Source organism: Cnephaeus nilssonii, assembly GCF_951640355.1.
Source record: "Cnephaeus nilssonii genome assembly, chromosome: 24".
Lineage (NCBI taxonomy): Eukaryota > Metazoa > Chordata > Mammalia > Chiroptera > Vespertilionidae > Cnephaeus > Cnephaeus nilssonii.
The window spans coordinates 11,496,873-11,512,291 of NC_137095.1; the positions used below are offsets into that span (position 1 = coordinate 11,496,873).

Below are 15,419 nucleotides of genomic sequence, written 5' to 3' on the forward strand. Positions count from 1 at the left end.
TTGTCTAGTTTTTCAAACTCTAACTTATGATCCTTAAATAGGATATAAAATCGATTTTGAGGGCTGGACCAGCATTGATTGTACAGAACAGAAGTTCATTATAAACAGAAGTAAGGAGTGAGCACCATTTGTGTTAGTTGAAGGCGAGAGATTTACGGTGAGGAGTTGGCTTATGTGATGATGGGAGCAGCCCAGGCAAGTCTGAAACCCACAGGCCAGGCCGTCAGGAGCATCGCAATGACCTTCCATCTGACCTTCCAGCTGGCCTTTCAGCTGAAGCTGCCGCCCACAGGCGGAATTTCCTCTCCTTCAGGGAGGCCTCAGCTCTGGTCTTAAGGCCTTTAACTGATCAAGCCAGGCCCACCACATTACCTAGCCCCGTGGTCAGCAAACTACGGCTCGCGAGCCACATGCGGCTCTTTGGCCCCTTGAGTGTGGCTCTTCCACAAAATACCACGGCCTGGGCGAGTCTATTTTGAAGAAGTGGCGTTAGAAGAAGTTTAAGTTTAAAAAATTTGGCTCTCAAAAGAAATTTCAATCGTTGTACTGTTGATATTTGGCTCTGTTGACTAATAAGTTTGCCTACCACGGACCTAGGATAATCTTCCTCATTTAAAGTAAACTGACTGCAGACTTGAATCACATCTCCAGGTTACCTTCACAGCAATACCTGGCTTCATGTTTGACTTGCTGGAGCCTGCAGCCTAGCTAAGTTGACACATAAGAACAGATACAGAGGGGTGTGTGTGTGTGTTTTAACTGTAGAATATTATGGAGGTACAACCTTATAAAATATTTGAAAGTCTCAGTGAAACAAATCATTTTCTAAGAAAAGACAAATTAATAAATTTGTCTCAAAGAGAAGTAAAAAACAAAAAATTGCAGTGACCAACAAGCATGGAAGAAAGCAAACCAATCTCCAACAACTGCCTCCCTGAAAAAAAGGCTTTGGGGTCAGACTGCTGTCACAGCATGTTCTCTCAAAAATGTTCATAGAACAGATAATTCTCACATTATGTAAACTGTTCCCAAGTGCAGAAAAAGATGGACTACAATCCAATTTCTTTTATAAACCTAGCAGAGCACTAAGACCAAAACCTAAAAAAGGACACGATATGAAAGTGACTACATTAATTTCCTAATAAATAAAGATACAAAGTTAATTCCTGACTAAACATTAGCACACTGGATTCAATAGTAAGTGCAGCAAAAGGATATGACAGCTTCTGGGTGGCACGGTAGACTGCGCACACTCCTGCCATCTGCGCAGCAAGGACGCATGCACTTCTTGGGGCTGAATGACACCTCCAAGGGACACTGGTACCTCCCCCAAGAGGGCAGGCCACTGAGTAAGCAACACCCCACACCTTACCCTCCCTCCCCCAGCAAGAGGATAGACCTGAGTTTGTAGGCGAGTTGACTGAGGGGGTGAAAAGAACTTTGTCTTCTACGTCTGGAAACGGTGCCATGGGGAGCCCCACAGCTCATAGTGGGTGTTTGAAGGTGAAAAAAAACACCTAATCAATATTGGGCCAGTGGAGCCCAGATTATCTGAAACAAAGAAAATCTGCTCCCTGTGCCGCGGGGGAGCTCTGCTTTCTTTCCCAAGGTGGGAGCTGCACTTGTTATGCCCCAGCAGAGAGAGGGCAAGTTGTTAAACACTCAGGAGGAGGCATGGATGAGCTATCGATATCTGAAACCTAAGGAGCCAGCAGCATGTCAACAATCAATAGCTTTTCTCACCAGTTTAGAAGTCCCCATCAGCTCTGCCTCAGATGCTTTTACTCAGTAATGACAGGGGTAGCCTACAAACAGGGCTGTGCACCAGGCACTGAAAGAAACACGTTTAAAGCATGTTGCTGTTTGAAAGGAGTGTTTCATGTTCCATTTGGTCATTAAAGGCATATAGTACTGAGTGCAGGGCTCGAAGAAGAGGTGGCATTGATTGCAAGGCGAGGTGGGCAGAGGGAGGCTTCAGCTACCTGTGACAATGACCCCTGGAGGATGAAAGGACAGAGGATGTCCCAACAGGCATTTGCCCAGGAGCGCTAAAGCTGCCTGGGCAAGGATCGCCAGTTGTCCAACATATATTCTACATTATGCTCAACTAGAGGCCTGGTGCATGAAAATTCATGCACTGGAGGGGGGGTCCCTCAGCCCGGCCTGCCCCCTCTCACAGTCGGGGAGCCCTCAGGGGCGGGAGGCAACCCAGCAATCAGGGGAAGGCGACGCCCCCATCACACCCTGCTGCTGCCACTACCTGCAGCGCAAGCCTCGGCCGGCCCCGGTTACCTGAGCTTCGGGCAGCCCTGGGCAGCTGGGCAGCCGACATCTGAGGCTTGCCTGCACCTCAGGCCGGCCCTGGGCAGCTGGGGGGAATGGGGGCCTCCAGAGGCCTTGCTGAACACCTGCCGCCCTGGCGGGGCTGATGGGACTGGGTGCCGCCATCTTGTGGCTGTGGGCGCCACCATCTTTGAGGGCATGGCAGTCAATTAGCATATTCCCTCCTTACTGGCTGTGAGTGCCACCATCTTTAAGGACTGGGCAGTCAATTAGCATACTCCCTCTTTATTGGCTGTGGGTGCCACCATCTTTGAGGGTGGGGCAGACAATTAGCATATTCCCTCCTATTGGCTATGGGCGCCACCATCTTTGAGGGCGGGGCAGTGAATTAGCATATTCCTTCTTTATTGGCTGTGGGCACCACCATCTTTGTGACAGCGTGAGGGTCGATTAGCATATTCCCTCTTTATTAGATAGGATTATTAAATAGGATACTATGGCACCCCCTCTCTTTCCTGCCTATACTTTCCCTGGATTATCCCCTCCATGTCTTCATCCTGATGCCTAGTCATCATGCCCTGATGCCTCCAGGATCAGCTCCCCAGCCCAGACCTCTGCCTCCAGACAGACCACCTAGATTTTTTCAGCCCTATCTGTCTTCTGCCTGCATGTCCCAGGCACCCCGGCACATCATTTTTACCTAGTGAAAAGGGATCAATATCAGTGATTATGGAAGGATGTGAGAAAGACACACTAAGGGGAGAGAGATTATTCCCCCCTCTAATGGCCAGGAAGGCTTCCTGGAGGAAGAAACACTGTGGCTTAAGGGGGAGCAGGCTTTGGTGAGTGAAGAAGGGGTGTGAGGTGGGACAGAAGTTACAAAAAAGTCAGAGCCAAGAGCTCTCAAAGCAACTCCTGCTGTGGTCCATGGAGTTACCATCCACATGGCCACTGGGCTAGAAGCTTTGAACGACTGCCACCCTTGTCTTCCTTCCCCTCCATGCTGGCCCCTCACTGAGGCTGGCTGAGTCTCCTGACAGGCTCCTCCCCTGGCGGTCCCCTTTCTCCATCTCTTCAGCCACTTCTGCATGGTAGCCCGGGGTCGGGTGGGGGTGAGGGATTGGGAGGTAAGGCGGCACTATTCCCATTTGCAGAGGAAGAAAAGGGGGCTCAAAGGGGAATACTAATGGTATTATTCCCTCTGCTTTGAAGGTGCCTTTGAATTATATACACACACACACATATTTTACAGATTTCAGAGAGGAAGGGAGAGAGAGATAGAAACATCAATGATGAGAGAGAATCATTTATTGGCTGCCTCCTGCATGCCCCCCACTGGGACTGAACTGTGCCCTGACCGGGAATGGAGCCTGACCTCATGGTTCATAGGCAGACAGTCAACCACTGAGCCGCGCCAGCCGGGCTCCCTTTGAATTACTGAGGTAGGGAGAGAAGGGGATGGTGGTCATCTGTGCTTCCCCCAGGCTCTGGGACTGGGTGAGGCAAGTTCCCAGGGCTGAGGGATCACAGGGTGCCCGGAGGCTCAGCTGCTAGGAAACAGAGCTTGTGTGCAGAATCTAATGAGCAAGTCCTCCAGAGCCAGCTGGAGACAGGGCCTTTCAGGAGCTCTGGAAGGTCCGTGAAGAGAGGCTTCATTTCCCTGGCCAGCTCTAGGGGCATTTTCACCCAGTGGGCCCCACAGGGGAGACTAGAGCAAACGATTTTTCTTTATTTATTTTTCCCTGCTTGTGAAATTGAGAATATTTTTAGCAGATTTGAAAGCTCTGGAGACAAACCCCATTACTCAGTGCCCGGCTCATAGCAGGCACTCAATAAAGCTTTGTTGAATGTTGCTGAAATGTTGCTCATTGCACAAATGCTCCTTCGGTGCATGTGCGCATGAGGGGATTTGATGAAGATGTCAGCCAGCCTGACCGTAAAAAGCAATCTTTATGATGCCATAAAAAGGAACATGGACAATAGCTAGGATGCCATCCGTGAGCGTCATAAATATTCCCCTAAGTTCCTTACCCATCAGGAAACCGCATCACGTGCACTTTCAAAGCCAGTGGCCTGCTTCAACTTTATGTAAAATGCCAGCTTTTTATGGGAACTGATAGGGTTTGCAATTAACCAAAGTGCACAACAATCACGTGAGCCTTGATTGATTTGTGGGGCAGAGAGCGTGCTTTAGAGTTACGAAAGGCAGAGCGAGCGAGCCATCAGGGTTACAAGTGCCACCAAGCCCTGTCACTGTGGCTTCAGAACACTGTGGCCTGGGTGAAAAGGGGAACACATCTTCCATGTGGCTGCTTTATTCAGTGAGTCAGCCATTGCTTGCTGTGTGCCAAGCATGGCGCTCAGGATGGGAGTTGAGAAGACAGAGGTCCTGCCCCCAAGGCTCAAAGCCTAGATAGATGCAGACAATGACAATGAAGTGTCATCAGGGCTGAGAGAGAGGCATGCCCAGGTTACCAGGAGAGGACAAGGAGGGAGCAGCAAACTGAGCTGGGTGAGCAAGGAGATGGTCAGGAAAATCGAGGAGATTTGTGGAGTGAGGCAGAAAGCAGGGCGAGGGGCGTCAGGGACCAAGAAAGGCACGGCCTTGTTGGAGGGCTGGGAACGCCAGGGCTGGAGGAATGGTGGGGTGAGGGGAGGCTGCACGGTCTCCAGGGGCTAGAGCACGGGTTCTGTGCCTCCCAAGGAGCCTGCATGGAACCTTAACTCCTGCTCTCCCTGGAAATCTAGTCGTCATGGGGTTCGATTCTTTGTAACACTGCAAGAGACTTTCATCACTGCAGGGTAAGCAGAGGTGCTGAAACACGTCGAATGCAGCCGGTGCGCTGAAGTGTTCAGCAAAGTCAGGCTCTGTTGTTGCTGACCAAACCCACCATTTCTATGGCATTTCGAAGTCTTATTTCCCCCAAGCGGCTTCAAGAGGGATCTCACCGTTCTATCACAAGGAGCAGAGGGAGAAAAAAATTGTGCCACTTCTCCCATGTCCTTTGCAATCAAGTGTCACCTGGGCAAAGTGACCTGTGGTGAGGGACCTGCGTGGGGCAGTTGAAAAGTGGAAAGCCTGAGGAGACGGTGCTGGGGGTGAGGGGGCATGCACTTGAGTTTGCACAGGCCCACGGTATTCATCGATGAGACCAGTGACGGCCTAGCCTGCCCGGCTGGTGGCATTAGGCAGCTAACTCCAGGCCTGCCCGGTAGGCAGGAATCAGGGAACACTGCAGCGGAATGGGCTGCCAGGGCTCTTCAGAAGGTGATAATGCAGCTTAATGTAAACGTGGACACCTGCTCCACCCTGGGCTGCCACAGTGAAAGAAAGGGCGTCTTCAGAATGGAATCTGTCTCCCTGGCAATAAGGTTCGAACCGCTTAACAACCACTCTGTGTAAGAATCTGGTTCCCACCATGAGGGATGAGGTTGGGGGCGGGGGGGAAGAGAAGAAGAGGAAGGTGAAGGGGAGAAGAAAATGCTGCTGAAACTAACTGTAAATAACTATTGATTGTTATAAAAAAGAAAATATGCACTGTCTACAACTAAAATCCAACTTAAGTGGCAAGGTGACGATAAAGGTGTAGGGAAGTAAAATGCAAAGATTTGCCCATGAGAAGGAATGAAGTATTGATTCATGCTACAACACAGATGAACACTATGCTAAGCCAGTTACAGATGACCACATATTGTGTAAACCCATTTACTGGAAATAACTGAAATGTCTAGAATAGATGAATCCACAGAGACAGAAAATAGATTCATAGTTATTTAGGGGGAAAGAAGTATTTGGGGGTGATGACTAAAGGATCCAGGGTTTGTTTGGGGGGTGATAAAAATGTACTAAAATTCATTGTGAATATACAAAAAAATCTTTGACTTGTATACTTTAAATGGGGGTCAGTTGTACTGTATGTGAATTCTATCTCACAAAAGCTGATATATATATGACTTTTAAGTGCACCAAGGCTCTTGTACTTGTTGTATTGGGGAGAGATGGTTATAAATACTGATTAGTTCTAAATGCTAATAGATGAAATGCTGACTATTAATTCAATTGTCAAAGTAAGAGCCACTCCTCTGTCACAAGAGAGTGGAGTAATCATGAAATGTCGCCCTCGAACACTACTTGCTGAACTCCTTCTATTCCTAGATTCGTCTGGGGTTGGAAGAAATGTCATATTGGTTGTTGGAAGATGTGATAAAATGAAATACATGTTTTATAATAAATGTCACTCCTGTCAATTCTGGCAGTTGCAATATGTGCAGAAACAGAACTCTCCCCGTAGGGTGTGAAGTGAGAGCTATGTTTGGAGGAGCTGTGGTGTGAAGCCAGAGGGATGTGGCATGCTAAGGCAGAGAAGATGCTAGGAGGAATGAAGCGGGGTAGGGGGCTGGGCACGGGAATTGAGAAGACACATAACTTGCAATTCATAATTCTCGTGGACCACAATAAAGCGTGATAGATATTAAAACTGGCCTCTACTTACATTCTGTTATGGTCTCGCCCAAGTCCAGTGGTCCTCAAACTTGTGTGCGCACCAGAATTCTCAGGAGGGCTGGTGAGAACACAGCTTACTGGGCCAGTTTCTGATGCAGTAGGTCTGGGATGGGGCTGAGAATTTCTATTTCTAACAAGGGCCAGCTGCTGCTGATGCTGAAACCGAAGGAGCCATTCTGTGGACCACACCTTGAGCAGCAACAGTGAAGGGAACCTGCCAGATGCATTCCAGTGCTGGATCAGACCACAGGACTCTTTGGCAGGCATTTCTTAAGACTGTTCTTGAGGTGTTCCAGGGGCAGGGAGGGTTAATGGAGAGAAGTCATTCATGAGACCCTCATGCAGTTCAGGCTGGCTTCTCAGCTTCTTGCTTACTGACTGCAATCAGTCAAGTTACCCCATAACAAATTCCCTTAAATTACTGCAACAGTCATAGACGCAGCTGGATGGTGCAAGTCTATATTCATTAAGAGGTTGTCCACACTGTCTGTCTCCCACTGGGGAGGACTCAAAATGATTTGTTCCAACCAACCTGACATTTCTCAATGCTTGCCATCTGCAAACCGTGCACAAGGACACTGAAATCCCACGTGCAGTTTTTACAGGTCTCTGAATGCAATCCTCAAGGTTTCGCTGCACAAATCCATGGAGTGGCCACAGACACAAATCCCAGGTGTCTCGAAGCTTCTTAACAGCACGTATGCTAAGTGCTTAATATCTGCTGATGATAATAACATTCGTGATTAGAAACAAGTTCCTCTCAATTACAGGCTGCATTACAGGCATATAAATGAATTTGAACCCAAGAAGCCTTTGTTTCCAAAATGCAAATTTTCCCCAGCTTTACGGAGATATAATTGATGAATAATATTATATACTTAAAGTTCACAACGTGATGACTTGATGTATGTATGTATTGTAAAAAGATTACCACAATAACATCATTCAACACATCCATCACTTCACATGCTACTAGTTAATACTCTGTGCGTGCGTGTTTTGAGAACATTCAAGGTCTACTCTCTTTGCAAATTTCAAGTATACAATACAATATTGTTAACTATAGTCATCATGCTATACATTGGGATTTTTGCCCTGGTGAAAGGAGCATTAGGAAATACAATATTTTCTTAAGGAAACTTTCCCCGTAATGAGATATGGCAGAGACTAGCTGCGGTAGGGCTGATGAAGATTAAGATAGGCTCCTCAGAAAGCATCATGAGACAGAACATGCAAATCACCATGGAAACCAAGCCATGTTTTTATTGTATAATAGGTTTGCTAATTATACTGAAAAGGTAAGAAAGTCCACAGCCTAAGGGGAGATCAGGGCGGGTATTAATGAGTAATACAGCAGAAAAATGGAGAAATGGGGCAGCTAGGAGTATCCATCACTCCCTGACTGGCCAGGCAGGTGTGACATGCAGGGCTGGGCAGTAGGGAGTCTCGCTGTCCTGGATGGAGGGAAATGAGGCTCAGCTATGTTCCCCCAGCCTCTAATGGTTCCAGTACCCCTGGGGCCTCCCAGATTGTGGGAGAGCAGACCATAGGAGAGAGTGCTGCTGTCGTCCCAACCCCCAAAGTCAGCCTGGCCCTGCAGTATGCACCTCACAGAAGACAGACAGGGAAGGAGGATGTGAGCCCATCCTGGGTACTGCCCAAGGAAACCTTACCCACCTTAGCTCACTGAATGCTCTACTAAAACTTGTCTGGACAAAACTTAAAATTTGCTGACCACCAATGACATCTGAACACTGCACCTTTTTTTTCCCCCTAGTAATCTCAAACATAAAGGAATATGAAGGGATTGGACAGTCTTCTAAATATACACAGCCTAGATTTAACATATAGACTTGCCACATTTATTTCAGATCTTTTATTTTTTAAATAATACCTTTGTCTCAGAAGTATTGATATCACATTTCTGATACCATTTAAGTAACTTCTGAAATAGTCATCCCTAGTTGGGTAAGTTCTTCCTTCCCTGTCTTTGTGCTTTTACTAATCCAAGTACTTATCCATAAAAAAATAATATTGTAAATTTTACATAATTTGTATTACATTACATTTAGATTATGCAGCTTAATGTTCTCATTTGACATTAAGTTTTCAAGAACTATGGGCACTGAGAGTGCAGAACAATAACTGAGCTCAGCAATGGAGCTGGGCTCATCCCATGAATACAGGGAAGTTGTGAGGATGGAGTCCTTAGGGCCTGAGACTCAGAGACCTAGACTGTGGTCAGTTTATGGAATGCCCCATGTGGGCCTGGAAAACATGCACTGTCTCTGTCTATGGGTTTCTTCTATGTCTATTAGATCACGCCTGGAAGTGGTATATATTAACTGATTAGTGTCTACACAATCTCATTCCTGAAGAATTGTCTAAAATTATAAAACTTTACATGGATCAGTTATTTTGATTATCATAACTTTTCAAAAACATGATTCATCTGAGGTTCAAAACTGGGAAGGGACAGACTTAGGGGTTGGAAACTGTCTTATTCTAGAAGTCAGTATCTTCAACTGAAGAAATGGTGTAGCCACTGGGGCAAAAAGAGGCAAGTTGGCCTATGTTTAAATCCAGATCTGTCCGGCTCTGAAATGGTAACTTTCAACCTCTCAATGATTGTGCAAAATACAGCAAACAAAAATCGAACCTCTCTGAATTGTATCCTGCCACTCTGCACCTGGCATTTTGGTTGGCCTCGTCTGCTGACTTTGGACGGATCACCCCAACTTTCCCCAGGTGTACAACTTCCCATAAATGTCCCTGTGGGCACCAAGCCCTGCAGGCCTCACATCACCCTCTCCCACCTGTCAAGGCTCCCCAATGAACATTTGGGAAAGAGCTCTCTGTGCCCTCTCTCTTTCCAATTGTGCCTCAGACTGGGCGTCTCCCCCACCCCATGGGACACGCTGGCCTTGGTCAGCCCTACTCCACTGTGACCTTCAAGCCAAGGGAAGGCCATCGCTCCTAGCTCAGCAATCCGCCTGGGCCCCACCCTGCTCCAGCTGCATCCACTGGGCTGCTGGGGAAGGGCCAGCCCAAGCCAGATGATCTGACATGATGAAAAGGGAAATTCTCAGCATTCTTTCAGCAGAAGACATTTGCCAAATGCAATGCAGAGAGGAGAAGCAGGCTGGGTTGTCTTGAGCAGCCAAATGCATCTTCAACCTTAATATAGCTCTAAGGGGGAAAAACTGGGTCACATTCAGTAAGCCGAGTTTCGGGGGGAACTGGTGTCTGCTGTGAATAGAGCAGGGGGCCCGGGAGGGGCAGCCAAGGAAGGATGCAGGACAAAGCACTGAGATGCTCTCCCGGTGCACGAACTTCCAGTTTGGGAAAAATGTCTTCATATTCCCAGAAATGACCCCATGGAACAATCAGATTACATTATTTTCTCCAGTCTTCAATGCACACTGATGGCTCCAGATGCAAAGGGCCAAAATCCTGCTTTTAACTCTGTCCTGACTCTCACACGAACCAGTTACTTAAAGTTTCTCATAAAGGTCCTCTTTCAGAAATGTTCATTTTCTTCTCTCACCAACAACTGAGGAGGCTTGGTGGGAGAAATGTCAGTCTGTCACTTTGAACTTCCCAAGCCAGCTTCAGCGGGACACTTGGACACTTGAGGACTGGCCAGAGCCCTCTTCCCCACAGCCAATGGACAATCTATGGCTCTAGAATAATTCCTAAAATAAGCTACCCGGAAGCCTGTACATTTTAATTAATAGAAGCATTAGATTATCTAGCCATGCTAGTAAAGCCAAATATTCCCTCAAAACTCATCTGGTCACCTCCTCCATGAAGCCTGTTGGATTGCCTCCCACCTTGAGACAGAATCAAGCACCTGCCCCCTTCCCCGAACATCTCTCTAGAATATATGATTTTATATAATTGTCTACATCAATTCTATCTCCCTCACCAGTCTGGAGGCAAAACATTTCCATTCTCCCTCCCGAGATTCTCTCTGTCTCCACTACCCTTTAGAGTTCAAGAAGACTTCCCACTTACTGCCCACTTAATTGTTATGAGTTGCCATCTTATAAATAAAGGAGCTGAGACTTGGAAAGACTGCCAACACCTAGACCTACACCCACATGTTCTGATTTCGAGTTCCTTTCACTGTCCAGGGCTCCTGGTAACAAGGCTTTAAGGGAATGGAGATATTGGAAGGGCAAAAACCCAGAACACAGCTTATCTGCTCTCAAGCAGAAGTTAGAGGATAAATTAAAGAGTTGACAAAAATACAACACAGTCACAAATTAAAATGCCTACAGAGGCTAAGCAGAGACTGTGAATAGGGAAGCAATCTGGGCAGAGACTCTGACCTACCTCAGGTCTGTTTACCTAATGGGCCCATCTTTTATCGAGCCAACAGATTGCTACCACACAAGAACACAGCCCAGAATTATTCATTTTATTTTTGTAGTTGGTAATCTAAACTTTAATATAAAATCTCCAAATTTCTTTTTGTTAACCCTCACCCGAGGATATTTTTCCATTCATTTTTTAGAGAGAGAAAGGGAGGGGATAAGACAGAGAAAAACATCGATGTGAGAGAGACACATCAATTGGTTGCCTGCCACACGTGCCTCGACCAGGACTGGAGATTGAGCCTGCAACCGAGGTACGTACCCTTGACCGGGCCCTTGACCAGAATCAAACCCAGGACCCTTCAGTCTGTAGGCATGCTCTACCCACTGAGCCAAACCAGCTAGTGCTAAAATCTCCAATATTTTTAATGCTGATGGCTAATCCAAAGTATAAAATATGCTTAAGGGCAAACAAATACATCTGCAAGCTGAACATGGCCTACAGGCCGCCAGTTTGCAAACTCACATGCAGGCCCACTCCCTGAACATCCAATCAACCCATGCAAATTCATCTAACTCAGCTCCAACACCCCTGCCCACTCTCGTGGCACGGTCTTGCCATGTAGAAAATGGGGTGGAATATCACATTTCCTGGTGTACTGCGTGCACTGCTCTGATTGCTACTTCGGTTGGAGAACTGGAGTTTCTGAGGATTCCAACACAGAAGTGGTGGCCGTCAGCAATAAGGCTGTCACTGCAACTTGACTCTTTGCTCCTCCATAATACCTTTATTCTCACAACTCACAGTCGAATAACCTCGTGATTTTGGTTAACCAATGGGCCATTCAGATCAGTCAGCCTCACAGAAGGAGACTATTTTTTTAAACTTGTCTCTGATTTGACATTTATTTTGTTTCCATCAGGCTTTCAACTACCTTCTTACAGGCTCCCTTTCAGATTGCTATCCAAGTGCCCCACAGAGTCTCACATGATAGTTGTACGACAGTGAACATTCCACAAATGTGAAAGAGAAGAACAATGGACTCCAAACCTTCAACCCACCCTCTCCTCCCTGCCCCTTTGCAGGCATTTTCATCTTAGACCAGCTGAAAGGCGGGGTTTCCACCGGCTGACAGACCTCAGCCGTTCCTACCACGGTGAGCACCTGCCATGCACCAGGCCCCTCACAACAATCCTCTAAGACAGGTCGAGTGGGATCCTGTACTACAGATGAGGAGGACGAGGCCCAGAGAAGCATTAAAACAAAACAAAACAAAACAAAAACAACAACACTCAACTAAGATCTGAACCCAAATCAAAGCAATTCCAAGATCCACACCAGTGATACCAGCTATATAACCTCCCTGGGTCCTATTAAAATCCCCATTGGACAGATGGAGAAAGAGGTCAGAGAGATCATAAAATATCTTAAAAGACTCACCCAGCTGCTATTAAAACAGATTCACAATTACATCAGGTCAACAACAGACTCAGTTCTAAATCCACTTCTAAATTTTAACATTTCATTGAAATGTAAAAATGATAATATGCTTAAGAAAAAAGTTTATCGCTGGCTTTGTGCTAGTCTCTGCTAATCATGCCTTTAATTAAAAAAACAAAAGTACACATGAGCTTAGCATGTTGGATCTTCCCCTTCATTTGTAAGTCTGATTTCTCCTTTATTTACAAGTTTGCTCTTGTCTCCCAACCTCTTATTACTCAATGTGTGGTCCATGGATCAGCAGCATCAGCAACATCTGGGAGTTTCCCCAGGAATGTGGGATCTCAGGCTCCCAGAGTCAGAATCTGCATGTTAACAAAACCACCAGATGATTTGTATGGACAGAAAACTTTGAGATGCTCTGAAATGACACCAAGAAATCTCAACTATCAGCCTTTTTACGAATAACTCTCTTCTGTGTATCTCAAGAAAACATTGGCCAGTGAGTGCTGGTTTTGTTGTTGTTGCTTTTTTAATATATTTTTATTGATTTCAGAGAGGGAGGGAGAGAAAGATAGAAATATTAACAATGAGAGAGAGTCAATGATCGGCTGCCTCCTGCACACCTCCTACTGGGGATCGAGCCCGCAACCCGGGCATGTGCCCTGACGGGAAATCAGACCATGACCTCCTGGTTCATAAGTTGACAATCACTGAGCTACAATGCCGGGCTAAGCGCTGGTTTTTCAATACAAAAACTCCACCCAAAGACACAGCTCCCAACAAGAACAGCCTAAGGAGACCACAATGGAATGTCTCAGAAACGTGTTTACACATTAGTGAGTCCGCTTTGTGGAGCCCCAAATTACACCAGGGTCATCAGCTCCCCCCCCCTCCCCCGTACCCAGCCATCCACGTCATCTGCCACAGCAACTCTGCCTCTTCACCCAAGATGCCCACCATCCCTTTTCCATGTGCTCTGAGTCTGTTTTTCAGAGATACAGGGAGGACGGCATGGCTTTCAAACAACACCTTGCTGAACGACTGGTGAAAAACTGATCTTCTGCTGCATGGAAAAAACGCACCCAAAAATGAAGTAATAGGGGAATAACAATGAACCTTAGGGGCCGTCCGTAAAGTAAGCCTAGGATGAGTTTGAGAACTTCCTTATAAAGCCATATGGTTCCTCAGTGGCCGAGCTGTGGGTGGGATGGGGCTGAGACCAGGATCGTGGAATCCTGGGTTACTGAAGGTCGGAACAGCTTCCGTCACCAGCCAAATCCTCCATGAGTCCTTGAGGGAGACACAGGGGAAGGGACCCGTGGCTAGAAGAAGGACCCAAGCCCGGGAAAGCCAGCAGCCTTCTCCAGAAGGCGATGCTTAGCTTTTCTCGGGGCCTGCTGGAATTTCATTATCCTGTGCACACTGTGCAAATGGGAATTTAATAATTAATTAGGGAATAGCTCGCCCGAGAGCCCGAGCAGGGGGATTAAGCAAAGCAACCGAGATGTGGCAAGGGGTTGAATATTTTATAGTGTGTTTAATTTGCAAATACTACCCACCCAGAAGGCTTAGGGGGGGGGAAACCTATCATCATAATAATTATTATTACTCATGCAAAGCTACTTGAGTTTCCATCAGACCTCCTTCCTTTCAACTGCTTTCACCAAACACTTCTCCCCCAAAATGTAACCTTTTTAAAATGAAGAAAAAGAAAGTAACAAATGTAAAAGGATATGAGAAATAAAAAGGGACATGTTTGGATAAAAACGACTAACCTAGACACTACCTTTGTTTAGCCTGCGATTCTTTTTAACACTCAAATAGCTTCCATCCTGGCAATTTTCTCTCACGTGCAAATTATATCTCAGATAATTTTCTCTGAGGACCAACAGAGCTCAGAAGCCCCAAAAGAAGACAATGTATTATTTCTTGTGCATTCCACACACACTCAACGCATTAATTAAGCCACCCATTGATTGTGAGTACCCCAATGTTCTACCTATAAATTCTCCTCTGCTTAAATGAACCAGAGTAGTTGTCTATTGCCTCCCAACAAAAACCACAACTGTTCTAGATTGTGCGAATAAGGACTAAAGGATTACATCTGAGACACTCTAGCTCAGTGGTCGGCAAATTCATTAGTCAACAGAGCCAAATATCAACAGTACAACGATTGAAATTTCTTCTGAGAGCCAAATTTTTTAAACTTAAACTTCTTCTAACGCCACTTCTTCAAAATAGACTCGCCCAGGCCGTGGTATTTTGTGGAAGAGCCACACTCAAGGGGCCAAAGAGCCGCAGGTGGCTCGCGAGCCGCAGTTTGCCGACCACTGCTCTAGCTAATCCTATCTATTCCTCCAGCACCACAGGTTGAACGCTCAATCATCTACAATAAGGTCAGCAAACTTTTTCTGGAAGACACCAAATAATAAACATGTGAGGCTTTGCAGGCCATACAGTCTCTGTTGCAACTTCGTAATCCTGCGGCCACAATGGAAAGCAGCCACAGACAATATTGTCAACAAAAGTGAGCATGGCTGTTTTCCAATAAAACTCCATTTACAAAAGCAGGGGGCAGGCCTTGAGGATCTACCACCTCATTTTTAAGACTTCGTGCAACTTAAAAAAAAAAAAAATAGATGTGCTTTAGGCCTTGGAGCATGTTTATATGCAGCCCTGCATACATTCAATTAAACCAGTGGTGCTCACATGTGGCCGTGTCTGGAGACCACGGTCCGCTTCATAGGTGTGTAAGGTGCACGGTGGAATGGGAACCACACTTAGAAGGACCCCAGAAATTCTTAATTGTTGTGCAACCCCCCACCCCCGATTTTTATTTTGCACTGGGCCCCACAAACTATATTGGCAG

At 46.4% G+C, this 15,419-nt stretch overlaps 1 protein-coding gene across 1 annotated transcript in view; it reads right to left on the reverse strand.

The window, feature by feature from the left end:
* Positions 1 to 516: 516 nt before the first annotated feature.
* CHD2 (chromodomain helicase DNA binding protein 2) overlaps positions 517 to 15,419 on the reverse strand; it is a 143,566-nt gene continuing 128,663 nt past the window's right edge. Inside the window, exon 35 of the transcript XR_013813131.1 lies at positions 517 to 593. The gene's annotated coding sequence lies outside the window, so the exon portion shown is untranslated. The remainder of the gene's footprint in view (positions 594 to 15,419) is intronic.